This window comes from Microtus pennsylvanicus, chromosome 6 (genome assembly GCF_037038515.1).
Source record: "Microtus pennsylvanicus isolate mMicPen1 chromosome 6, mMicPen1.hap1, whole genome shotgun sequence".
Lineage (NCBI taxonomy): Eukaryota > Metazoa > Chordata > Mammalia > Rodentia > Cricetidae > Microtus > Microtus pennsylvanicus.
In genome coordinates, this window is record NC_134584.1 from 24,935,929 (window position 1) to 24,962,438 (window position 26,510).

At 47.6% G+C, this 26,510-nt stretch overlaps 1 protein-coding gene and 1 pseudogene across 4 annotated transcripts in view; both read left to right on the plus strand.

Annotated features, from left to right (window-relative positions):
- Pdzd2 (PDZ domain containing 2) overlaps positions 1 to 26,510 on the plus strand; it is a 356,084-nt gene that overhangs the window by 68,390 nt on the left and 261,184 nt on the right. The window lies entirely within an intron of this gene.
- LOC142853168 (U1 spliceosomal RNA) lies at positions 12,345 to 12,494 on the plus strand (annotated as a pseudogene).

Genomic DNA, 26,510 nt, shown 5'->3' on the forward strand with positions numbered 1-26,510 from the left:
CACCTGTCCCTCTGCCCTTCCCCCAGATTCCAGTCCTTTCCACCTACTCCAGATGAGGCAGAGTTTGTATCCCATCCCATCCCATCCCATCCCATCCCATCCCATCCCATCCCATCCCATCCCATCCCATCCCATCCCATCCCCGTTCCCGCTTCTCTTCAGGAAAGCCATGGCCCCCTGACTGCCCAGGGTCTCTCCTAATGGGCCTGTCTTTTTGTCCTCGGTACCCAACAGAGCTCTGGGTGTTAATTTGGAGCAGCTGTATCCCAGCTACGAGTGGGCATCTGGAAGGGGAACAATGTGGGAGGGAGGCCCGGCAGGGTAAGGCAGGAGCCCTCCAAGGGGCTAAGCCACCCAGAGCGCCCCTTTCAAAGGCTCTCTTTTCTCTCTTTCACTTTAATTTCCCATCAGGCCTTCTAAAGGAAGCCAGTGCCCACTGACTGAATGGTAGCCTTTCTGTGTATGAATAACTTATCATGCGGTATTTAAGGGTCACTGTTCCTTATTGTATTTGGGCCAGAACAGAAGGCTAATAAGGAGGGCATAAGGTGTGTGCTCCAGTGCCTTCTCGGAACTTGATCCTCAACCTTCTCAGACAGCGATGTGGGGGACAAACTGAGGCAGGGGACTTGCTTAGGGAAGAAGGTTTGATGTGGGAAGCTGCAGGTCAGGCTCTCAAGAGGTGAGGAGGCCTTAATGAATACCCCAGTGATTGTGCCTTGATATAAATTTATTCTTCTCATATTCCAGAGATTGGAAGCTTGCAATCAAGGTGCCCAGAAGTTTGGTTTCTTCTGGGCCCTCTTTCCTTGGCTTCAAATGGTCACCTTTTTCCATGTGTCTTCATAGAGCCTCCAGCCTGTGTGAGCGTCTGTGTGACTCTCTCTGTGTCCGCATTCCCCTCCTAAGGACACCAGCAGACTGCTACACTCCGACAGGCTCTTACACTAAATAGCTCTGTGAAGGTCCTGTCTCCCATACTGTAGCTAGAAGTCCAGTATAATTTCATTTGATTTGTTTTAGTAAGGAGAGAGCACCAGTTCAGCCAGAGCAGGATAGCATGCTTGGACACACACACACACACACACACACACACAGAGAGAGAGAGAGAGAGAGAGAGAGAGAGAGAGAGAGAGAGAGAGAGAGAGAGAGAAAGCACAGAAGATGGACTATTAAGGGAGAAAGGGGGGACTCTACAGTAGGGAGCAGTAAGGTGGTTGAGGGGTACATGTGAATTAAGAACAATAATGTGTGTGTGAATGTATAAAAATGTTATAAAAACATTTTTTTATGCACTTACCTCCCCCCAACTTCTTTTCACTGAAAAAGATAGCTCAGGTGCCTGGAGTGTATGAGAGAGCGTCGTGACCACGCAGCAAATGTAGGTTCAATGGAGCCTTTTAGACGAACAGGGAGCAAATCTGCTGGAGGGGAGAGGAGGTTACCTTGTCATCTGAAATCCCAGCTGGCAATGGCACAGGGAAGGGAAAGCTGGGACAAAGCTGACCAGCCCATCACGTGAGGTTTCACTCCAGCATTTGCTTGCCCGACCGGTGTTTGCTCGCCAGGCGTTTGCTCACCCAGTTGCTTCCCCCCCCCCCCCCCGGCTCTTACTGACAAATAGCAGGTGCCACTGTTGTTTTATTTTAAAATTCTCATGGCAGCTCACAACTGTCTGAAGATCCAGTTGCAGGGGATCTGACACCTTCACACCAATGCACATAAAATAAAGCTAAATAAATCATAAAAAAATAAAATAAAATTCTCTGGGTTGGAACGTGGAGCTGACCAAGTCCTTCTTCTTCATGTGTTTGAGGGCAGCACACTACACTGTCTCTCTGAGCCACGGAAACATCATAGTGTTCCAAGGAAATACAGTTTGAGAAGCACCGGGCAAAGCAATGTCTCTAGGCTTTCTCTTGCTTAGTAGAGATGTTGGGAAGGTTCTTCTCACCCTTTCTTCTCCGAGGTCCCCTGCCCAGGTACACTTAAATCACTCCCCTGAGAAGTTCCTTCCCACAGAGCCATAATAATCCTTACTGCTCCTATCTGACCATTCCACTCATGGTGACCAAAGAAGATTTCAAAACGTCCTCATTGCATGAGGCTTTCCAGAGTTTGTTTTCCATGGCTGGGACAGAAAGCTCAGCCTTGCAGAGGCTGCCATGACCACCTTGCACAGAAGACCCACCCCTTCTGGTCACCTCTGGCCAGCCAAGAACCACCGTGAGCTTCCAGCCATGCCTTGAATATGACCTTGTGCACCTAAGCCCCAGGCCTGGGTACAGAGCCCATACCCTCATACTGCTGGTTTGTTCTTATCTGTTAGGCCTCGACTTAAATGTCACATCCTCTGAGAGACTCATCTTGTATTAGCCTGTGCCTTACCTCCCCAACCTGGTATTTTCTCTGTGTAGTTTCCTGTTTATTTATCTTCTGTCCCTACCACAATAATCTATACGTGATTTGGATGTACACTCGTAGATGTCTAATGGAGCAGGAAAAGCACCGGCCTCCGAAGTAGGAGCACTGCCTCCTCCCCTTGCCCGTGTAACTTCGGTCCTCCTTTTCCTTACCTGCAGAATGTGAGGGGCAGTCCCTGTTCTCGAACAGGTCTGTGGGAGCGAAATCTGTGCCTGCCTGGGGCTAGCTATTCATCCTAGAAGTATATTTCCCAGCATGCCTTGTCTTCATTTGGAAAGATGGGGCTGCCTCGGATCCTGAGACCCAGATCAATACAATTGCCGAGACAAAGTTCCTGCATGATGCAACAGCTCAGATAGTCCTGGAGCTGTACCTAAGGGACCAACTACCTGAGGATGTACCTTGCACACTCCCGTGTGCAAGACACTCCCCTGTGAGCTCAGACTTGACCCTAAAAGAACCACCATTCAAATAATGGTTTGAGGGAAAGCTAACATTGCAAAGAGCCGGTGCTGACTCTGCCTGTTCACTCTGAGACGACTCCAATGGAAGAGTGGCTGCTGGGAAATTATTCTTTCTCCCAGTACTATCTATCGCCCTTTGCAAAAATGCCAGCCCACAATTAAAGCCAGGCTCTTGTTTTAAGAGCAATTAGGACACAGTGGCTGGTCATATAGGTCAAAAAAATCTAAAGGTTTCCTCTTTTGTCTCTAAGGCAGGAATTTTAAAGCTCAAAACTAATGACATTTTGAGTAGGATTTTTTTGTCATGAGGAAGAGGATTTTCTTGCCCACTAGTGGAAGTTTAACAGCATCTTCTAGCCTCTACCCACAAGATGCTAGTAGTACAACCCCCTTATTTGTGATAATGGATTATAACCTCAGACAGTACCTCTATGAGCAAAGTCCCCCCCCCCAACTGAATATATACACCTATAGAGAAACACTGCCCCCAAAGAAACAGTACAGAGGATAGATGAAAAGAAATCAGAGGGGGAGGAAAAAGCGGTGCTAGAGGATAGGCTCACACAGAAGCATGTATATAAGTCACTGGGGTGCCTGGCTGCAGAAGAGCCCGTGCTTCTGCACACTGCCTGGGTATAGGAAAGCTGATGGAGACCACACCTGCTATGATGCTGTTTCCCTGACCTAGCCTGAGAAACTCTGAGATCAACATGCTCCTCAGCTGCGAAGATTGGTTTGTCTGAATAAAGGGGATGTCCATGAAACTAGGATGTGTTTACAGAGTGAGTAATGATGGGGGCTGTCGGGAGGGCTGGCAAACACGCGGCAAACCCAGCCTCCGACTCATAGCTCTTTAGGAGTTATCCATTCATTTCTAAGTCGTATGGTATTTATATTGTAGCTGTTATACAATGTGTCTCGTCTACGGTCTATTTATATGTCTGTCGCATTTGGTGTGATAGATCTTACTTGGTTTATACATTTTAATATGTACTGGTGCATCTTTATTTTTCTTTTGCATATATGTATGTGCATATGGGGAGGTATGTGTACACGTGTGTGCGGTGAAAAGGTTCACAGGCTCTTGTATGCATGCATTGGAGGCCAGAGAGCAACCTCGGTTATCCTCTGGAAGGCTCCGCATTCCTCTGAGACAGAGTCTTTCATTGCCTTGAAGCTCATGGAGGAGGCTAGGCTGACTGGCCAGCAAGCACCCAGAGCCTGCCTGCCTCTGCCTCCCTGGCATTGGGATTGTAAGTGAAGCTTGCCAGGCAATGGTGGCACACACCTTTAATCCCAGCACTCAGGAGCCAGAATAGGCAGATCTCTGTGAGTTTGAGGCCAGCCTGTCTACAGAGTGAGTTACACATCAGCCAGGGCCACACAGAGAAACCCAGTCTCAAAAAAAAAAAAAACATTAGAAACAAACAAACCAAAAGGACATAGTGTCAGGCCTGGTACTTTCTTTATTACCTCATCCATGTAAACCTAAATATTAATTAACATATGGTTATATATGTATGTAAAATTTGCTGTTCACAACCACCCATGATATAGATGGCATGACACCATTTTACAGATGGGAAAAAGTGATATTTGGGAAGCGTTAGCATTTTTCCTGGGTCACACATTATCCTGTACAAGAATAATGTTGGAACTCAGCTCATTAGGGCTTCAGGACTTGAAGAGTGGTTAGGAAAAAAAAGGTCTGTCCTCAGATCTTTCCTTCCATCCACCAATTTAGGAACAACCTTTTCATCAGAACATTGTTTTTGTGGGATAGATACATGTGGCTTTTCATAGATCTGGCCTCACCCAACGTCATGGAGACGCAAGAGGTCACAGCATTTATCTTGTCTCCCTTCGCTCCCCACATGTGGTGCAGAGAGTTGCTGCTTTCTAACTCTCCGTGGTTTGCTTTTCTCTGTTGTCCGCGTACTTCTGGCAAGATTCAGCATTGGAAGAGGAGTGAAAACCCTTCGTGCCTCTTAAGGAATGGAAACTCTATCTCATCGTTTAACTCTGGAGAGGAATTATTTCTTGCCCTCCAATTTCAGTCCCCAGGAGCAGCAGCTGTTGTGAGAGGGCGCGTGTGTCTGTGCTGGCACTTGCGTACACATCCTTCCTCTCTGTTCAGGGCATAAGTGTGTTAGTGGATGGTGTGGATGAGATGAGCAGCCCTGAGAGCTGGGTCAACGCTCCATGCTGCTATAAGCACGATACAGCTGACAAATGCCTACTTCAGGAAATTGAGTGTGGTATGTGTTTGTGTGAGTATGTGGACTGTGGGGCACACATGGTGTGTGTGTGTGTGTGTGTGTGTGTGTGTGTGTGTTTGTAGGAGATCTCTACTGGTAAGTGGGGGCTCTCACAATCAGCGTCTTTAATAGCATCTGGAACGAGCCTCCGAGTGAGAAAGTCGTTAGCTTTATCATGGGTTGGATCCTGAAATTATTTATATTGGAAAACGTGCCATGTATTCTTAGTCTAAAAGGGAAGGAAGCTTTGAGGCAAGGAACAAAGGAGTGAATGTTTGGGTGACGGCTCGCCTTGCTGAGTCTGCTGAAGTAGCTGATTAGGCAGCCTTCAAACACCACCGCGTCTTCTCAAGGTTGTGCGGATCATAATTGGCCAAAAGCGAATTCCTTTGCTTTGTCTCCGCTTTAAAGCAAAATGACTGCTCTCACCTGCTAGAGCTCCCAAAATATTTTCCAGCCTACATGGCTTCTTGGCCTTTTGGCTTGCAGGCTGTTGCTGTGTCTCCATCCCTGGTGCTGGTCTGTCGGTTGGTGGTCAGAGGTCCAAAACCTTTTGTGCGGTCGCTGTCTTGTTTTACATTTCCAAATGGAGAAGATGGCTGTGGTCTGGGCATGCATGCCTGGTGAAGAGGCCCAGAATGATAGGGCTTCATGATTGCTGGGCACATTGGGTGCCCATGATAGCAGACAGCCTGCCAACACAGGATTGGCTTTATTTATGGTTTTTTCTCCTGGAGGTGAAATGAACCAATTTAAAGTATATATTCCGATAATGCTCAGTTCATTCACCATTTTATGTAACTGTCACCCCTGTCTGATTACAGGACATTGTCGTCATACCCCAAGGGAGACCGTGTACCCACTAAAGTTGTCACCTCTATTTGTTGCTCTGCATAGCCCTAGGTAGTTCCAATCTATCTCCAGGGATTCAAACAGTCTGGCTATCATGGGATCATACAATATATGACCTTTTGTGTCTGGCTTCCTTTTTAGCATAGGGCTTTCATCTGTCATGCAGTGTCTGCTGGACCTTCTCTCCCCTTTGGGCCCAATTGTACTCTGCTGTATGAATAGAGCTCGTTTTGTCCATACATTCATCTCTTGGTGCTTTCATTGTTCCTCCTACCTTTGGGCTGTAGTAGACAGTGCTACTGTGAGCATCCTAACACAAACACTTATTTGGTCTCTGGATTTAGCTCTTTGGGCATACACCTCAGAGTAACATTGCTCAGTCCCTGGTTGTTCCATGCTTTAACGTTTTGAGGAATTGGGGCTGGTGTTCGTGGTTTAGACTTTGGTCTGCTGTTAGGACTCTGAGATAGGCTTGGTTGGAATCATGAGTTCTAAATGTTGTAATGAGCCTTTCCACTCCTTACCTGTCTCAAGAGTCTGAAACCTGCCTCCAAGAAGCCCCTGCATCTTCTCCACACAGTTCTAGCACAGAAGATGCCTGCCTCCCTTGGATGGTCGTTTCCCCGATGGCCATTCCTATCTGATGGCTTACAGTACCCGGCTCCACTGGGAAGTTCCTACCTGGAGTCTATAAACGTTGGGGATTTACTCACAGCAGAGTTTCAAGGTCAAGAAGGAGTTTGTAACTTCCATTAGCTCTTTAAAATTCTAGAGTGATCCATCGGGGTCTTTTCTTCTGCCTTGGGCTTTTGGAGGTTTTCCGGAACATCATCACTGAGTGACTGTAGCCTTCTGCGGACTGTGGATACCCAGACACCCAGACAAGGCCATGTTTCCCAGTGTTCCCCTATGAGAGGACAGAGCTGAGGCTGAAAGTTTGTGTGGGAGGAGGTGGGAAGCAAAGAACCATGGCAGGTCACTCCCACTGGCCCTACTTGCCCTTCATCTTGAATATCTGTGGTTAACTTCAGATACCAGAAGAATCTGAGTATTTGGTTTGTGGAGAAGGGCTGTTTCTGAGGGACCTGGTGTGTTTATTTGGAAAGATGGTGGGGGTGCTTTGGACAGTCACTGCTTTTGCCCGTTCTTCTGGCACACAGATCTTGATTCGTTTTTAAACTATGCAAAACAGAGGGTAAGAGGTAAGTGTCTAGAGCTTGTTGGTCCTCACTCAACTGCCTGCCGATGGTTATCAGAAATCACCTAGCAATGGCTGTCCATAACCCACAGTAATGTGCACAAAGGTGTTCAAAGACGGCTATGTTAGGAGTCACACTCAGAGGGACTGCGCTGATTGGCAGGGGCCCTAAATCACGATCATGTAGATAGGGGTAGCGCTAACAGAAGCACGTGTCATGTGCTATATGGATTTTCAGCTATTTACGGGTTGGGAAATACTTCCGTAAAACATTCAGTGATTTATGAGCAGTTTGTAAGCAAACACAGAGGATATTGTCAGAACGATCCATCTTCGCCATGTTTGGCGTATCCTGCTGTTGCTGCATCCAGAGCTGAGGGCACTGCTGTATTGTGTGAGGACCTGTGCGAGTGTTTGGCTGCCGGTGACCTGACCTAGTTCCAGGCAGAGTTTTTGTGCTGAATCCCACAAGTCCGCCAGCAGCTCCGTGACCCTGTTTCAACTTACTGTCCAGACTTCTTTGATGAGTGTGCTCACCCTGATGTGAACGGCTGCGATATGACAAAGAAGGGGCTTCTACAAGACCCGCAGGGAGAAACAAGATTTCAGATCTTGAAGTCCCTTTGAGGCTAGGGCCACATAATCCTGTGTAACTAGAAAGAACATGAAGGGGACCCTGACTCAGTCGCCTTGTTCTATGTGGCATAGAAGCAACTTGCTTACTCAGTGGTAAAATGGCCACACCCAGGTCTAGGGTGCCCTAAAGCAGAACACACACCTACAGCTTGGGGTGCTCTCAGCTGCTTCATTGACCTTCAGGGCAGATTTGGATCTGAGGAGGTCCTTCCGCTAGCATGGATGTCTTGATCTCTTCCTAGCCTCTGAGAGATGCTAAGCAAAGACTGGAACAACCACAGGTCATTCGATAATTTCACTTGTAGCTATGATTTCAAATTCCCCCACCCTGTGTGGCTTACAGGAATGTAATATGGATGGGACCTTTTAGGTTTTATCTCTTTCCTTCTGCTCCCTCTGGCAGGAGGCTAGAAAGCGATGGAATTCAAATGAAAAGAGTGCTAATAATTTATAGTTGAATAAATCTGCTTTTGAGCTATACCCCAATTAATAGAATCAGAACCAGCACTTGCTCAAGGTTCTTCCTACACCAGGTACTTAGGCAGCTGCTCTTATTAATTCTCACCACCCTAAGGGAGGCCAGCGTCGCAGCTGGTCCCACTTTTCAGAAGAGAGAGCAGTGTGTATTAAGTAATAGTTGCTGTCTCCTTGCTAGGACAAAATGCCTGATGAAAGCAACTTACAGGAGGAGAGGTTTGTCTTGGCGTTCAATTCAGGTCACATAGTCTATGGAGGTCAGGCAGGACCAGAGGTGTCCCTGTGGTGGTTTGAATGAGAATGTCCCCATAGACTCACATGTTTGAATGTTTGCTTCACTGTTGGTAGACTGTTTAGGAAGAATTAAAAGATGTAGCCTTGTTGGAGGAGATAAGTCACCAAATGGATTTTGAGATTTCAAAAGCCCACAATCAGACAGGGTCTCTCTCTCATGGGTATAAGAGTTGAGTTTTGGCTATTTTCCCAGCACTATGCCTGCCTGCCTGCCTGCCACCATGCTCCCCACCATGATGATCATGGATTCATCCTCTGAAACTGTAAGCAAGCTCCCAATTAAATGCTTTCTTTCATAAGCATTGACCTTGTTTTCAGTGTCTCTTTCCACAGCAGTTGAACAGAGACTAAGACAGAAAGCACCAAATACTGCTTCTCACTTCCCGTCTCTTTTTATCTTTATTTTTATATTTATTTCATGTGTGTACATGTATGCTTCTAGGTGTGCATGTGTGCATGAATACGTGCCATGGTGTGTGTGCAGGACAGCTTGCACAACTCAGTTCCTGATCCTTCCACCGTGTAGGTTCTGGGGATTGAATTCATGCAATCAGCCTTGGCAACAAGCACCCTTGCCTGGTTAGACATCTTGCTGGCTCCATCCTTTTCCCTTTTTCTTCAGCCTAAGACACCAGCCCTGGAATGATACTGCCCATATTTAGAGTGAATCTTACTGCTTCATCTAGAAAGTCCTTTGCAGACATGTTCACAGATTTGTTTCCATAGTAATCCCAATTCCTGGCGAGTTGAGAAGCAAGGTTAGCCATCACAGCGAGGTTTGGTGAGGTCAAGTAACTTGCTTCCAGTGACCCGGAGTCTGCAAGGACGATGTCAGCCGCCATGAATGACAACGGTCCAAAAGAGAAGCAGTGAGGAGGATATCCTTGCTGGTTCCAGAGATGGGGATGGCCGAGTACAATATCCACAATGAGTTTAGATCACGAGAAACTTTCCCACCTTACGTCACTCCAGCAAGCAATGACAGTCCGTGTGTATTTCTTACTTTTCTATTGCTCTGATAAAATACCATGACCAAAAGCAACTTACGGAAAGGTTTATTTTGACTTAGGATCCCCGAGGGCTAAGAGTCCAGCCTGCCAGGGTGGATGGCAGCAAGCAGTGGGCAGAGTGGCAGGAGCAGCAAGCTGTGAGGTCACATCTTCAACAACAAACGTAGAGTGGAGAAAGAGAACCAGACATGGGGCAAGTGATGTCCTTCCTCCAGCACCGTTCTGCGCCTAAACCCTCTCACCAGCCAGCAAGCCAGTATTATAACACATGAGCCTATAGGGACAATTGTCATTCACGCCTCCACACATGAGCCAATGGGGACATTCTCACTCACACGGTCTCACCCAGAGGGTATTCTCAGTTTTCAACTCTTTCTTCATGTCTGCAGGGTCTGAAAACAGAAAGAACTTACCGCAAGCGAGGAAAGATGCCACTAATGTTAAGTTTCTGTTGGGTTGTACATTTTATGTTACTTGGGACTTGGGGGGCTGGGCTTGTCTGTCCTCGTGAAGAGCACAGGGAGGCTGGGCAACGATTCCTGGGGAGAGGGTGACCCCATAGCTCCAGTTCACCTTACAAGCCTTGTTCTGCTGTTTCTAAAAATACTCCTGACAAACAGCTAATGGGCATTTTGGCTGAACAGCCCTAAACCGCTGCTGCCGTTTCCAATGGAACGCTTCTCCAGACCTGCTCGTTTTGATTTATATGATTAGGGTGAACGCAGCCATTCCATGGAACTTCCCAGCAGCCTAACTCACACGAGGTCCTTCAGAACCAATAAAGCACATTTTGCATCTTTTAGCGAGTGTTGCTTCTTTGCTCATCAAAAATGAAATGAACCAAAAGTTCATTGGCAAGTACACACCTGCAGCCACTGCCTAAGCGCTACCCCCATAGGTAAGCGGAGGGACCCCCACCCCTCTAGAAGACTGGGTGGTTCCAGAATTGAAGAGGAAAGAATAAGTGGGTTTTTTTGAAACTGTACAATTTTATAAAAATTGCCACAGGTTTTTTTTGAAAGCATATTTACAACATATATGAGGAAACTCAAAGTGCACGCTTTTTTACCCCAATCCCATTTCTATAAACACATCTTGAAGAACCAAGTGAAAATAAAGATAGTTCTATACTTATCAAGGCTTCGTTTTATGCTATACCCTAAAATCCCAGAAATAGAATTAGTAATGTAAATAATTTGGTGGCTTGTTCATTATAGTATTATAAAGTTATTAAAGTCTTTGAAGAATTATAATACTATAAAAATGTTGAAGGTAAAAGCAGTGAAAATATCTACTTAAAAATTATATTGATGGGGCTGGTGAGATGGCTCCGCAGTTAAGAGCACTTCTGCTCTTCCAGAGACCTGAATAAAGTTTCCAGTGCCCATGGTCAAGTGACTCACAACCACCTAAAGCAAGAGTTCCAGGGAATCTACCCTCTTCTGGCCTCCCCAACCATCCAAGCATGTCACACACACACACACACACACACACACACACACACACACACACACAATCTTTTTTAAATTTTATATATAATTAAACATGTGAAATACAGCATTATGTAAATTCCAGATAGGATTAAAGAAATCCAAAATCATGATTATCTCTTGGTTGATGAGAACTCATGAAGATCCAATTGCCTCTGCCTCTGCTGGGATTAAATGTGTGTACCACAATGCCAGGCCAAATGTAGGGTTCTTAATGACTCCAGAAGTTCTTCCAAATCTGCCTTTATCTTCGTCTGTCCATCCTTTCTTAACAGATAATGAGTAGCTTTTCCCACTGGTGAATTTCTTCATGTTCTTTGACCTAGACTGACTTGTTCCCTTTAGCATAGACTCTGTAATAAATTTCCTGTTTGGCTACATCCTGCTGCCCCTTACTGACCATCATCTTCTCAACTAGCGTGAACACTGCTGTAGTTTTCTGTTTTTCTATTCTGCATGATGCCAAGTGCATTGGAGATAATTGATACATTGCTCACGGAATGAATAGCTAAAGTCGTTGCTAGAAGGAGGTAACTCTTGAAATGAGTGGGGAGGGCAGCCAGTGGCATCTGAGTGCTTGTGGGACAATCACTGACAACAGTAGCACTTGCCTGCCCCTTCACCTAAAACATCTCTACGTTTTGAGAGGCTAGTAAGGAAGAAAATAAAACAAATGCTTCTGAACCCAGCAAGTAGGCTAGGCAACATCAAAGGTGGAGGTTCAGGTGTGTGTGTGCGTGTGTGTGTGCATGCGTGCGTGTGTGCATGCGTGCGTGTGTGCATGCATGTACGCACACTCGTGCTTTTCTAGACTTTTTGTTTTCCTCTTTAAGTGTGTCTTTTTACAGTGTGCGTGCATGCATGTGTGTGTGTGTGTGTGTGTGGGTGTGTGGGTGTGCATGCATGTAAATGCACTCGCATTTTTCCAGACTTTTCATTTTCCCCTTTAAGTGTGCCTGTTTACAGCGACTATACTGCCTTGGAACATGCAAGCCTCAGGGCTGGTCTCCATAGTCCCTAGGATCCCATCTAGTTCGGCCTGGGGCTCTTTGGGGTAGCTCTGTGCCCACACTTGCCAGTGTTTTCTCCTTGCCCAGGTTGAGCCATGGTGTGTGGTCTCTCAGAGGCTACCGCTGGGTGACTACCTTAGACAGTCCCAGTCGTGTTCCAATTTACAGGTCATGCCCATGCACTGAAAATGTGTTAAGTTTTCTGAGATTTGGTGGTTTAAATTCTTTTACAAACTACTGGCAGGGGAGTTACTATGATCACGAAGATGGTTCTCCTAGGCAAGGCACATCTACAGCAGGCTGACCTCTGTGATGTCCCCAGATGTGGGAAACTTGATGGCTTAGTTTTTCATAGTGGGAGACTGGGTTCCCACTCTCCCCTGAGAATTCAAGATTAAAAAATTAGCAATAGAACCTACCTCCTTCATGTTTACTGGCCTGTGACAGCGGAGAGGCAGGGGGCGTGTCACGTCGTGAGGTGAACCTCAGAGAAAGTATCCTTCCTGACACAACCAGTCCTCAAGACAGGATGTTAATTCACTTCCAAACAATAAAGGAAAGAGAATACCTAATGAGTGTGTTTTGATATTGAGCTCATTTGAATGAGTCATGTAGTCTTTTGCTCCTGACATTTAATATCTCCTCCAATATTATCTTGATGTTAATTCTAAAGAAAAAGAAAGAAAGATTCCCCCTCTGTAATTTGAATAGGAAAGAATCTTACTGTGAAGACACTGTATTCTTATTTCCCCCCTTTTTCTGTGTATAATTATTAAAGCTAAGAATACATTGAAATTATTTCAGAGGATGTTTTGCAAACTTATAGAAAAACTTCATAACAACTAAAAAGTTTTAAGAAGTTTTTGGAGCTGGGAGTGGTGATACACACCTTTACTCCCACTCTCAGGAAGCAGAGTCAGGTAGATCTTGTTAGTTCAAGGCCAACCTGGTCTACAAAGTGAATTCTGGGATATTTTGGAGGGGAGGTATTTTTTGAAGTTCTGTCTCAAAAGAAAAAGAAGAGCACTTCTTGGGCTGAAGAGACGGCTCGGTGGATAAAGGCGCCTGCTGCCAGGTGTCATGAGCTGAGTCTGGTGCCTGGGACTCACATGGCAGAAGAGAGACAACTGCGTTGACTGTCCTCTGACCTTCACGAGTGTGTAATGGTGTGTGTACTTACACATACAATAAATAAATATGTGAACTGTGAGTAAATTCTTAATTCTCCATGTTAAAGGAAGCAATAGATTACGAGTCATTTCTGTTCTTAACCTCCTGTTCCACATAGCTGCTCCTGAGTCCACATGGCGACAGCCTCACAAGGTGTCTGTAGAGAGAGGAGTATGGCAGATGGCCAGGCTTCTTCATATGGACTTCATAGTCCACAGAACAGGTACTGAGGGTCCTGGACTTCCTGTTGCTTTATCATGTGTTGCAGTGGCTTCTTTTTAATGTTTTAGTTTTTGAAACAAAACTCTTTAACTTTTATTCTTTGTGTGTGTGTGTGTGTGTAACAGAGAGACAGAAAGAACAATGTATTACAGTGTGTGTCTGTATGTGTATGAGAAAGAGAGAAAGAGAACAATGTGGGGTGTGTGTGTGTGTGTGTGTGTGTGTGTGTGTGTGTGTGTGTGTTGATAACAGGACAACTTTTAAGTCTGTTCTCCTTCTGCTATGGGGTGAGTTCCAGGGACTGAACTCAGGTCATCAGGCTTGTATAGCAAGCTCTGCTTTTATCTGAATTATCTTACTGACCCTAATATTTTATGTTGATAAGCCATATTTTTGATTAATAAAGAAATTCGTGCTGGATGTGGTGACTTATGACTTTAATCCCAGCACTCAGGAGGCAGAGGCAAGTGGATCTTCATGAGTTCAAGGCCAGCCTGGTCTACAAAGTAAGTTCCAGGACAGCTAGGGTGATTACAGAAAAACCTTGTCTCAAAGACATACAAAAAGAAAGGAAGGAAAGAGTTGACATTTGTTATAGAAAACTTTAAAACATGATGAACTTCAGGGGAAGAGACAAAGATCAATAATTTCAGTGTCAAGATAAAAACATAATTAATTCAGCCATCATATATATATCTGTGCACAGAGGGAGGGAAGAAGGGAGAATGTTTTAATGCTGTTTATTTTGCTCATTGTATTTTCCTCAGTTTCTAGAATCATGCCTCATACACAATATGTGCTCAATAAAAGTTTGATCAGAAAGTGAAAATGGGTTCCACAGGACACTGGCACGTATCTCAGACAGCCTTTCCCCAGGTCTGTCTCTATGTGACCCGAACTGCCCCCATTCATCCTTCCGTCATGCTCAGCTGCCTCTCAGCTCCCACACTCTACCGCTTAGAGGCTCTTCCATTTCTAGGAAGGCATGCAATTGACCTTTAGGTCTGCCTGTAATAGCGCTCTCTCCCGTTGGGAGGAAAGGGCTTTTTGTTTGTTTTTTTACTAGAGAAAAAGTTGCATTCTGTTTCATGTTATTATATACCACATCACCACAGTCCGATGGTATTCCGGATGCATTTTGTAATAGGGTGTTCCTACCCATGCAAACGAATCTCTATCAGAAAATAGAGTCTAGGAATCAGCAACTAAACTTCAGTAGAATTTTTTTTCTCAGTTGTGTCTCCTACCACTGCCAAAGTCTGAGAGAAGAGAGAAACCAGTGACATTTGATATGTAGAACCAAGTAGAGGGCCCAGAATTCAGCGAGCTGCCACAGACTGTTCTCATAGCAGCACAAACAGCCAAATAAAGGGCTCGAAATAGAGCTGTGCACTCTGGCTGGTTCGGTCTGATTGCAAGTCAGAGACGAGCGGCTGGATTCCGGGCATCCTAGGCAGGCATTGCTGCCAGTCCCCAAAGACACTCGAGAGTGACGGCTGGGGCTTTGGCCAAGACAGGCGCCTAGGTGCAGTGAGGAAGAGACTTTGATGGCTTTTCTCTCCTGGCCTCAGACGAGGTGTGGACTAGTAAGGGCTGATCAATATTGACTGCCGGGTGTGTTTCTTTAGCTGTAAAGGAAGTGTTTTCAAAAGCATTCGTGGCTTTGACATGGTGGGTGGAGTAACACCTATTGTGGGCATGGAAGTGAGTTTTGTCCTTTCCCTGCGCTAGAGACTGCTAGAAGAATGTCTCAACCGCTAACCTCTGGAAGATGGGATAAACTGATTCGCATTTTCATTAAATTAGGGCCCCGCCCCCCTTTGAGACAAAGCCTCAATATACATCCCTGGCTGGCCTAGCTGGAACTCACTATATTCACCAGGCTAGCCCTGAACTCACAGAGATCCTCCTGCCTCTGCCTCCTAAGTGCTGCGATTAAAGGCGTGCACCATTTATTTTCTTGATGTTAGACCTTCTGACTGAGGTTAGAGACAATGGCAAAGTTGTTTTAGTATGCATTTCCTAGATGGGCTAAGGGTGGTAAACACTTTTAAATATCTAAAATTTTTTAAAAATCACTTTTTAAAGTGGGGGTGGTGACCTACACCTTTAATCCCAGTACTTGGGGGAGCAGAGGGCAGATGGATCTCAGTTAAAGGTCAGCCTGCTTTACATACAGAGTTCCAAGCGAGACGTACACAGTGAGACCCTACATCAAAAAAATACAAATAATAAATAAATAAATGAATGAATGAATGAGACTACAAATGCTATTAAGAGTAGAGAGAAAGGAGGACCCTTATTCCCTCCTGGTGGGGGTCTAAACTAGTACAGCCATGCTATAGAAATAAGAATGGAGGTTTCTCAAAAACCAAACCAAAGCAGAATCTAAAACTCTTACAAGTAGAACTACCCCAGGACCCAGGAAGCCCCTCTATGTGCACACCCAGAGAATGCTAAGTTCTGCCCCAGAAGTACCCACACACCCGTGTTCACGCTGCACAATCACTAACAGCTAGGAAGTGGAAGCAGACCAGATGTCCACCCACAGATGAACGGGTGGAGAATGTGTGCTTAGGGCTAATGAAGAGTGGTCGTTGGAAAGAAATAGCACCGCACAAAGGGGTGTGGTGTAACTAAGGACCATAAACCGGCTGGAGAGATGATAGAACACGGCCTGTCTGTCCCAGTCTGCCCTGTGTCCGCACAGAAAGGCTGCTGCTTTGTGGATCACCTCTCCAGCAAAGGTCTCCAGAACTGCTTCAGGACAGAGGGCAAGGGAGAGTGGGCGTGGCCTCCTTCCATCTCAGCTTCCCCGGTAAACGATGAACCACACCAGCATGAGATACCTCAGAAACCTGACGACTGAGCTTGGACAGCTCGCTATTGCTGGCTTGTGCTTTTAAAACCCTGGGTCAATTTCTATTGCCAGCAAGGTCGCTGGTTCTCAAATGACTCTGAAAAGACTCAGGCGACGCAGGACTGAAGCCACCAGTTAAAAATGATGCGGTAGTGGGTGGCTGACCCCGGACTGCAGAGGCTCCTTCTGAAGGTGGCTCGTTGGCAGTATTCCTGGCAAGTGGGTTGGGCCTGCTGAAGACTAGCCCATTTCCCAGCCTGAACAGCAAGACAGTAACCTTTGACCTCCTACAACTCTTTGTTTGTTGGGTTGGTTTGGTTTAGCTGACATCTTGAAATGAGAGTGTCTGGTTCGGGAGACTTCATGCAGGAACTGACCTCGCGCATGATCTGGACTTCGTCATGCCTGCTCAAGCTCCTCCGTTCTTCCTCTGGGAAGCGGCTGGGTGGGCCACGAAATGTTCATCAAGCTGTTTCCGAAGTGGTCCCCTCCTTTTTCAGGATGTAGCATGCAACTGCAACATCCACCGCTCAGATGCTCCCAGTGGGTCTCAGCATCTCTTCAGAGGAGGCACAGTGGGTTTGGGGAATCCCCCCGAAGATGACTGTTGATCCCCCATTTCTCGCTCTCAGCCTCTCAGCCATCTTTTGGAGAAGGCTGTCCCTGCATGTAGGCATTCCCAGCACGGGGTGGCAGGTGGGAAAATTTGGAGATGAAATTTAAATCTGTCCAGTTTGCTGCTTGTCAGCAGCTCTGATCACACACACGCTTGGCTGAAGCAGGAGTTGAAACCAAAGCCTCTGAGAAGGTTCTTAGGTTATCTGGGCACTGCAGTTCCAGGTGTGTTTATCGGTGCATTGCGGGTCCGGGTGTCAGGTTATCTACACGTGGCAGGAACAGACTGTAGGCTCCCTATGCTTTGCAGTTCTGCTGGGCTGGCTTCATTGCTCCTGGGAGTATGCCGAGTGGGTGGACTGCTCCATTCTTTATCTCTCCCGAGCCCTGGCTCTCCCGGGCAGTGATTCCCAAGTCTGGAAATAGCACTTGGAATAACCCTGATCTTGAGATGCACCAGCCCCTTGTCAGCACTTATTAAAATTAGAAGCAGCCTTAAGCGAGCAAATAAGACAGAGTGACTCGTTCCTTTATCTGGGCCTCTTCATTTCCAGGCATTTCTTCAATCCCTGCAACACCCTGGGAGGAAGGGGTTAATTGGAAGATGCTCCCTTGCTTATTAGTCTCCTGGAGAAACTGATTGTGCCTTTCCACCTCAGCAATGATGTATCGTCTCTAATCTCTTGGCCCAGATCACTGGCCGAGCAGATCAAAACAGTGGGTACAGAGTAGCTTATCTTTCAAGAGATGGATTGGCTAATGAATGAGGACATAGAGCTTAGAGGAATGGGCGACTCACTTGGTCCTAAGTCTGGCATACACACCTGCTTCCATCCTGCCTGGCTGATTCCAGACTAAAGAGGACAGCAGTGTGACCCTCATGTCTTCTGCCTCCTGATCTTGGCCTGCATGGCTTCTGACCAGGTTTCCTGGCTTGCCCTGTAGGCTTATTCTCAGAATCAAGCTGAGCGGTCCCCGGCTCCTTCTTCTCAGGGAGGCTCTCACCTGGATGAGAAGTACAGCATTGGTTAAGATAATTGCCGTGTTGGGTGTGGGGCGGTGGCTAAGTCAGCAGACCTGTTGGCTATGCAAGCTTGAGGACCCTGGATCTTCACCCATCCACATCAAAAGCTAGTGCTGTAGCGTGTGTCTGTAACTCGAGGCATGCTGGAAGCTGGGAGGAGACAGGCAGATTCAGTAGAGTCCAAGCCAGGTCGGTGAGCTCAGTGAGAGTCCATTCCTCACAACATAAGCTGCAGGGGCTGGAGAAATGGCTCAGTGGTTAAGAACACTCACTGCTCTGTCAGGGGACCCGAGTTTGGCTCTCAGTACCCACATTGGGTGACTGACAGCTATCTATAGCTCCAGTTTCAAAAGAGCCGGGGCTCTCTTCTGGCCTTCATGGATATGCATTCTAACATATGGGCACGCTAACATGCACACACACATACACACAAATAAAAATAAATTTTGATAAAAGGTGAGGTGAAAAGAAATCAAAGGTGGAGCCTCATGCAGGGCATGGTGGCACACACCTTTAATCCCAGCACCTGGGAGACACAAGGGAGGTGGATCTCTGAGTTTGAGGCCAGCCTGCTCCGCAGAACAAGTTCCAGGATGCTCAGGGCTACACAGAGAAACCCTGTCTTGGAAAAACAACAACAACAAAAGGAAGTCGCACCTCACGCCAGCCTGTCACCTCCACAGTCGTGCACACATACATGCGTGTGCACCTGCAAGGCCACAGGCACACAGACACACAAACTCACACTCCTACACAGGCTGGGGATATGAAGGAGAGAATGACATCGTCCCACTGACTGGGTCCTGTAACTTCCATCACCTGCTCCGAGGCTCACCAGCTTGGTGTAGCCACCCAGGTGCTGCACCCACTTGCTTAGGGCAACCCTTTAATTAAAGGTCATTCTTTAAGCAACCAGCCCCTGGGACTGGGAAAAGTTGTCTTGCTTTTTCTGTGCGCTGTTATCAAATGCTAAGAGACCCCAGGAACTGACCTTTGCGTTGCTTGGACCAGTTTGCCCTCGTCAGCCCCCACAACACACAGTCCTGGTTTTGCATTTCCAGTCCTGGCTTCTCTCTCACATGGAGACGTGATTGCTCTCATTGGAGGTACTGCTACAGATGGCCCCAGAGACCACACTCTTCCTCCTCAACCCCCTCCCCTGACACTCAGGCTCCCTCAGCCCACCTATGCATCCTCCATCCTGACCTCTGCTAACTCCCTTGTACAGAGCCTGGGGATCAATCTTTATGCCAATCAAAATTAGTGAACTGCTGAGATCTGTGACGCACACTCACTGAGATGCAGGGATGCTCAAAGCATTCCTTCTCCCCATGAAACTCACATTTTAGTAGGGAAGACAGATAGTAGACAAGATCTCCCAAGGAGGGATGCTGAGGGGCAAAGTGGAGTGAGGAGCTGGATGGTGAAGGCTGACATTTATGGTCATGTGTTTGGGAGGGCCGGAGTGGATGACGGGGAGCTCTGTGTGGTTCTAGGTTCACATAGTTTCAGGCAGGAAGACCCTGAGGCTGAAGCAGTTTCACAGCATTCAAGAAAGAGCAACAAGCCAGGCATGTTAGTACATATCTAGAATTCCAGCTCTCAGGAAGCTGAGGCAGGAGAGTAGCGAATTTGAGGTTAACCTAAACTATGTAACAAATTCTGTGGACTCGGGCTATTTACCTTATCTACTAAATAAGTAAATAAATGAATGGCAAAGGAGCCATTGTTGCCGTGTGTTACAAGCCAAAAGGGGATGCTTGGCCCCTGGCAGATGCCTGGTAGCCAGCTGAGTGCTGTGACCAGAGGGTAGTGAAGTGGAAAGAGTTAGCCAAGGGTAAGGGTACCCTGCATGTTGAAAACCACTGTCAAGATAGCAGGTTTTATGCCAGGTAGGCAGGAAGGCTACTCGGTGACTCAAAGTGTAAGAGAAATTAGGTCACTGACCTTCTTCCATTGTAGAGAGCTCACTGTGTGGCCGGGTGGGGGTGCAGAAGGGCAGGCAGGACCAATTGGGAGGTTCTCACAGAGGCCCAGGTGGGAAGTGACTTGGGTTGGAAGATAGCAATAAAGACCACGAGAAGAGAGCGTGGGCATGCGTTTTGAAAATGGAGACTGTGAATTTGAAGACAGGGTTGACTAGGAAGCCTGTGCTGCACACCAAGGCCTTTTGTGTTCCAGCACCAGGCCGGAACAATGATATGAAATCTATATGTTTGCCCACTTCCTTCTCTGGAAGTGGCGAACTGTCTGCAGGGCCCTGATAACCCAGCCATCGCTCCATAAGCAGCCAGCACCACAAGACCAGCAGCACTAAGCCTGACGCCCTCCATGATGTCAGCATCTCCCAGAGAGAGCTTGGGTATTCTAGTGCAGAAGATCTTTGTGAGGGTGGTCCTTTAGAGCACACAGCTGTCATAATGTAGTAGTTAAGATGCCACCTCTGCTTACCTGAAGCCAGGTTGCTGAGGAGGAGGTAGCCACACTACATGGGAGCACTTCCCTCCTCCTTCCGCAAGAATCCTGTTCGGAGAATTACTCACTGTTCCCTGTACACTCTGTGCCTCTCTTCCTCTGGAGCGTTCTCCCACTCTCGCTTGCTCTCTTTCTTTTCTTATCAAAACACCCCCCTCTTCCTACAAGCCCATGCCAAATACTCTTTATGCCCTGTAGCACAGGACGAGCATGGTGAGGAAGGGCGTTTTCTGTGTCAGCAGGCAGTGGTGGAGCTCCGGTGGGCGGAGAGCATGCACCATTTATTCATATAAAGTTATAGCCGAGTCTTGCTTCCGATCCTTGCCACGGTGTTGCAGGGCAGTTGCTTTGCCAAGAGACGCTGCAAACCGAGTCTCTGACATGAAAAGCGCTTGCTTCTGGGTGCTAACATATGCCTCTGCCCTCCTCCTGCCACCCCTGCAAACACCGGGGGGGGGCTGACTACCAATGAGATCTATCATTTATACAGGTGTTAGACTTGGTCCCCCTGAGAGAAAGAAACACATTCATTAGGAAAGCCATCCAGGTGCCTTTCGGTAAGAGGGGGATGTTTGCATCTTGTTTTCGTCCTCCAGCCTTTTGTGTCTCCTTGCCCAGCTTCCTCTTGAGTGGGAACTGCAGGGTTCCTATTACCAGTGGATGCCCAAATCCCAGCTTCGTGTGGCATAAGCACTTCTGTAGCTTGCCTTGAACTCTGTGTCTCGGGCTTTTTTCTTTTCCTCGAGGAGTGGTTTAGATGGAGGCTGCAGTCTTCTGCAAGGGATAATTGGTTTTAAATTGTAGATTTAATAACATGATGTCGGACTTAATGTGTTGCCTCTCAAGCTCAGCTTGCAGTCCTTGGCAAACAGCAACTCATCGATCCCCGTGCTCTCCTTAGGAGGGGACAGCTGCTAGGACCCAAGGCCATCCCAGGATAGGACAGAACTGCAGGGAGGAGGGGACAGATGCCTCCCTTCGCCCTGGGCCACTAGGCAAGGAGGTGATGGACTCCTTCTGTGTCCTGGGCACTGGATATGCGGGGTTTGTGGTCGCCTTACTCTTCTGTCTCTACCTTTGGGTCTCCCCACAGCTCATTAGGCATCCACGGGCAGCTGAATAGAGGATCTCCAATTCCGCCATGTGCTTTCTGGGCAGAAGACTTAATTGGGAGAAGGTATTAACTTAATTGGCTATCATCAGGCTTCTGGCTGTTTTCTGTATTCTAAGAAACTTTTTCTCATTTTCTCTTCCTCTGGCCAGTAGAGCATGCCTTTAAAAGATTAAATCTTGTTTTCCAGTCTCTCTGAGTGAAAAGTGCTCTGGTTTTCAAGTCAAGAGCCTGGATTCCGACTGTGGTTTTCCGTGGACGATCTTAAATTCACTCACCTTTCCCCACTTCCTTCCTCGCCCAGCAGGGACCATGTGAGTCCCTCCCCAAGCTCTCCATGGATGGCTTCAGTGTTTCTGTGTGATGACACTGGCTTCTCCTAGGACGACAATGGGCTCGCATGATTCAGAAGTCAATCCAAATACCCATCTACATATGTTATACAACGGACTAACCAAGACTTGGACGAGCGAGGGCTTGTTCAGCGAAAACGCAGCATTTATGTTATAAAAAGCACAGTGAAGGATGCGGATGGTGTGTGATGTGGGGTATCTTGCTGCAAATTACAGGCAGCAGAAGCAATGACAGGGCAGTGGTGCACAGGCCAACTGGGGGCTGCCTGTTATTGGCTTCCCAGGCACACCCTTGGGACAAACCACAGGCGTTCTGAACGTCAGGTTCGATTCCCTGTGGAAGATGGGCAGGGCCCTCTTGGTCTACGCTCCTGACTGCCTTTGGTCCTGCACGTGTTGCTGGATGGCTTTTTTGTTTTTGTTGGAGATAGGAGGAAATTATAACATGGGAAGGATGAGTGGGAGTCAAAACGGAGACAGTGAGCCTGGAGATGTTTCTGTGGGCTTGGAGTCTGTGGTGGCCTTGATGACCGGCACGGAGGAAGCAGAGATTGTAGAGTCTGAAGGTAGAGCTACAAGAGCGTCCGTTTTGTACCAGTGTGGTCTCCCATGAAGCTCATCTTTCATTCTGTCCCTCTGGTGGGCCCACTTTGTTCCTGAAAGCCCCCAGGCTAGACTTCACTCTCCTGTCTCATTCACGGCTTTGTTTGTTTGTTGTTTGTTACTCTGTAGGAGGTGTGTTGTACATTTTCCACGGGTAAATAAGCAGCAGCTGCTAGCAAAATGTGTTGTCTTAAACATTCGTCAAAAGGATGGGATAGAACAGAATGTCAGGTTCATCAGAACAGAAACATGGCTCTTTTTCCAGAAATTCTGCCCGGCTCTCTGTGAGATACAATCTCAGCTTCTAAATGACAGACAGCTGTCACTAGTGACAGGTTGCCTGGCTGTGACAGGGAGTGAGGGACTGCAGCCTCTAACGGAGGCTGTGGATTTACTGCCTGGGAGAGATAAAATGGGTTATAGATAACTGCCCACGGGGACTCTGGGTCTGAAAAGGAAGGTCTAGGTCCTAGCTATAGAAGACTATTGTCTTTGGATTTTAAACTTTTGGGGTGGGGGGAGTTGGGCGGTAGAATCTCCTGTATCCCAGACTGGTCTCAAATTTACTATAGCTCGAATAACGTTGAATTTCTAACCCTCCTGCTTCTACCTCCTAAGTGTTAGATTACAGGTGTGTGCAACCATACCCAGTTTCTGCAGTGCTGGGGATCGAACCCGGGACTGTGGGTGCTGGGCAAGCACTCTACAACAGCTACAGTCTCAATCCTCAGACTTCTCCAGAAGGGTGGTCGTGATGGAGAATGGCAGAAGAGCGTGGAATTGAGTGAAGCAATATCTGTCGGATGTTTCGAGGTCTTGGGTTTACCTGCCTGTAGCCTGTGGTCGAGAATTTACCTCTGATCTAAGAGACCCTTGAGGATGAGGCCTGGAGCGAAGACAAGGCTGAGTGTATGTGAGGAGTTTTCTGAAGGTTGGTTACACGCTGTGAGACAGCGTCCAAGGCCGTCTTCTCTCTGAGGGGTAGGACCGCTTTCAGTGTGTGCTTATCAGTGCCTCTCCAGCACCCATCCGTGGATGTCACCACTCACAGACATCTGGTGAAAGCAAAGGAGGGTGGGAGTTGAGGAGACCTCATGTTAGTGCTGGCCAGCCTTTCCCTTGAGTTCGTGTAGGTTCTGTGGCCTCAGCAAAGCTGTTGGCACCGTTAGCCCCGGGAGCACTCTCTAACAGAGTACCTCTGGATAGTCTTAGGAAAAGAATGTAGCAAAGGATACGGTGTCAACAGGGCTAGAGGTGACACCTGAAAAGGTATGGCTGGACAGAGGTGGCTTGCAGGATGACAGTGTTGGTCACAAGGATGGACTGGGGACCGGTATGCTGACTTAGCACCTACGGTGTTGCTGGGTGCCTGTGCTGCGTCATACAAGGGACCCCTCCTTCCTCCCATGTGGAACCTGGATGGTGGGATGGGCAAGAGAAAGACAGGCATACCCTGAGACGTGAGTAGTCTTATCAAGTAAACCCAAAGAAAGAAAGAAAATCAAAATACCGCTGCACAGTTTAGCATCTTCTAAAAACCAGATTCTTTATTGAGGAGTGTGTGTGTGTGTGTGTGTGTGTGTGTGTGTGTGTGTGTGTAGGTGAACATGCTTTGGAGCATGTATGGAGGTCAGAGGACAGCCTGCAGGAACCGACTCTCTCCTTCTACCACGTGGGTCCTGGGGATGGAACTCAGGTTGCCAGGCTTGGTGACAAGTGCCCTATCCACCGAGCTACCTCATCAGCCCACATTTTCCATCCAGTCACAGTGGAACAGGCCAGTGGGTTACAGTGTACAGAGACTGTACCTCCAGGGCCCCAGACAGCTTAGTGGCCTAGGTGGCAGTCTCAAATTCCTCCCTGTGAGTGGAAGCCTTCTTACGATGTAGAAGGGAACAGCCAGGGTGGTTTCGTTATCAACTCAAGCTGGAATTCTTCTGATGGCCCCGGGGTGGGTGGGGCAGCACTAACCACGTCCATTTTCCTGTCCCAGTGACCAGCTGTTCTGAGCAGTCATTTTCCTGAGGGTTGAGGGGGGGCAGTGAGGACTGTGAGCCTAGCCTTGTACTCTGTAACGTTCTCTGCTTTCTGGGGGTTTGCATTAGTTCTTGTTATTATTGTGCTGTTAATTCTAGCTTCTGCCTGTCTCCCTAATTCATTCCACATGTCAGGACCTCTCCGCCCTGGCCAGAAGCCATCTGTTTGTCTCCGTCTGCCCAGTGTCGGCAGCTGTCTCCTTGGGAGAACTCGTAAAGTTCTTAGGTGCCACAGTCAGGGTGGCCTCCCCTCCTCTCAACCTTCTGGCTTCTGAACTTCCTGGACCTTCACTGCCTGTACTGTCGTTGTGCTTCTCTGAGCCCGACACACGGCAGAGGCTCAACAACCCATTCAATCCATGAATGGTTCCATGTACGTTGGAAAACCGCCCATCGTAAGCTGTGCCAGCCAACATTGGAAAGAGCAGGGATGAAGTCATCCCTGCATGAAGACTTGCAGTTAGGGTCGTTTAACCCGAGGAGGTATACACTGGGGTGGGAAACCTCGTGTGGATCCCAAAATGGATCTCAGATGGCACTTAGCACATTTGATGGAGTCTCAGTGTCTGTGTAGGCTCCAGATCTAAGAGAGGATTTTACCCTCACTCTTGGGCCCTGGACAGCCTGTCCTTTGTGAGAACATAGTCACATATTGATTTCAAATGGGAAGGGATCTCTAGCCTGGAGTTTTCTAGAATGGGTTCAGTCCCTCCTATTTCCTTCTTTCTTCCTTCATCTTGACCAACTCCTTTCAACTTCACTCATAAGGCAGAAACAGTGGAGAAGGTGGGTAAAGGGTCCATTTCAGGATCTAGCCATTCCCCCCGAAAGCCCGCACAGTGTATGGCCGCCCCCTTAAAAGCTGAAAGATAGCATGAGTATTGCTGGTCCTGCCTCCCCACATTCCATCATTCCCACTCCTTCCTTCCCTTCCTCCTCCTCCTCCTGCTCCTCCTCCACCTCATCCCCAACAGGTGCTCACCCATGATGAGCCATTAGCTTTGCCCCCATCCTAACCCCATTTGCAGTGCTCCAAGAACCCACATGGTGAACGCCCCCACACCAGCCGTCAGCAGCAGCCCCCACCTCCCTTTGTCTATGCCCACTCACTCCCCCACCTTTGTCCTCCGTGGTTACCATTGTTGTTATCTCTAGATGCCTGGGAGGGAAGAGCGTGAGCGGGCTGCTGCTGCAGAAGGACGGGGTATTGTGACCACCCTCCTCACCACCACAGCGTGCCTTAAAAAGGATGCATGCGACAGCTGTCGTCACGCACGATCTTTGAAGAGGGTGGGGCGAGATGGAAGCTTCCCGGTGGGAAATCAAAAGAGCGATTCTCTATGCCTTCATCTAAAACTTCACGGCAGCCTGATTTGCCAAAGCTCTTGTTGAAGTTAGAATTCGAATGCGTGGTCTATGAAAATTGGTAGGCGGTTCTCAGAAGAGAACACGAGGGCTGGGAGTGTGCTCAGTGGTATAGCATGCAGTTAACGCGGGGGAGGCACCACCAGATAATGGGGGGCGGGTAGGTATGATGTTGGAACTCACTGTTACATCCCTTCACTGAGAGAATGCTAACTGGTGAGGGCAGTTATGAGTCTGGTGAGGGCAGGGCCTGTGTAACTGTGGCTCATCCTAATGCCTGAAGAGAAAAGATTTTCTTAAGAAGATTTTGTTTTCATTTTGAAATATGGATATCAATGTATGTCCCTACAAGGATACATAAATACGCCTGCAGTGCTCAGAGAGGCCAGAAGAGGGAGTCAGATATCCCGATACGGGAGAAACAGGTGGTTAAGCCACCTGATGTGGGTACTGTACTCCGGAAGGAACTTGTTCTCTACAAGAACAATGGGTGTTCTTCATCGCTCCAATCCCTAAAAGATTTAAAATCTAAGGGATTTGTGAGAGAGTCACTCACAGCCTCT